Source organism: Penaeus monodon, chromosome 19 (assembly GCF_015228065.2).
Source record: "Penaeus monodon isolate SGIC_2016 chromosome 19, NSTDA_Pmon_1, whole genome shotgun sequence".
NCBI lineage: Eukaryota > Metazoa > Arthropoda > Malacostraca > Decapoda > Penaeidae > Penaeus > Penaeus monodon.
The window spans coordinates 4,168,913-4,169,699 of record NC_051404.1 but is presented as its reverse complement, the minus strand read 5'-3'; the positions used below and the strand labels follow the sequence as shown (position 1 = coordinate 4,169,699).

Sequence of the window (787 nt, the reverse complement as noted above, 5' to 3'; positions counted from 1 at the left end):
ATCTGCCCGGCCGGTTATCGGCCCCATCAGCGCGGCTGCGGGGCCCTCCGCTTATGGCGTGGGTGGGGACCTTCGCTGTGACACGGTTAACAGCTTACACGAGTTGGATGCTTGGATATGGCAACGATGGCTGTGCGCGGAGGAGCGAGGCGAATCGCCAGCCGCTTTGCCTGGTAACAGAATCACTTTTCGAACTATTCTGAGAGTCGAATTGCTAAGCTGGGGCTGTCGGGCCGTTGTGGTTAGTTTCGTTTTTAGCATACTATAAATGGGATTGTTGTATCCACTGTGGTGACTATTACTGCTGTGATTCACTCTCTCAGGAACTGGCTAGCGAGGGCGGCTTTAAATAGTCTGAGAGGAGCCTTCCTACGCCGAGGAAGCGAGACAAACAAACCACAAGACAGATATAAAGCCCTAAACATAAACAACGAGACAGATGAAACATTAGACACGCAAAGAGCGAGATTGTAGGGCCGTAGACACAATACAGGAAGATGCAGATGAGACGAAATGAATGAGGATTGTCTTCAAGATGTAATGGAATCTAATGGAACAAAGATAACAAAAGAAGGAACGAAAAGTGATGGACAGCTGGGGCCCCGGTGAATACGTGTACTTTATAATGAAGGTCTAGGGAGAACAGAGACAGTGAGGCCTGCGAGTAGTAAGGATGGTAATATTCAATCCCGGGTTCCCAAGACCGCTGTTGGAAGACATGCGAAAGAAGAAAATAAAGGAGACAGAAAAAGGAGAAAAAAGATGATGAAAAAATGGAGGCTGACAA

The 787-nt window shown here is 48.0% G+C and overlaps 1 protein-coding gene across 1 annotated transcript in view; it reads left to right on the top strand.

Moving 5' to 3' along the window:
- Positions 1 to 787, top strand: part of LOC119585309 — a 53,733-nt gene that overhangs the window by 33,162 nt on the left and 19,784 nt on the right. The window lies entirely within an intron of this gene.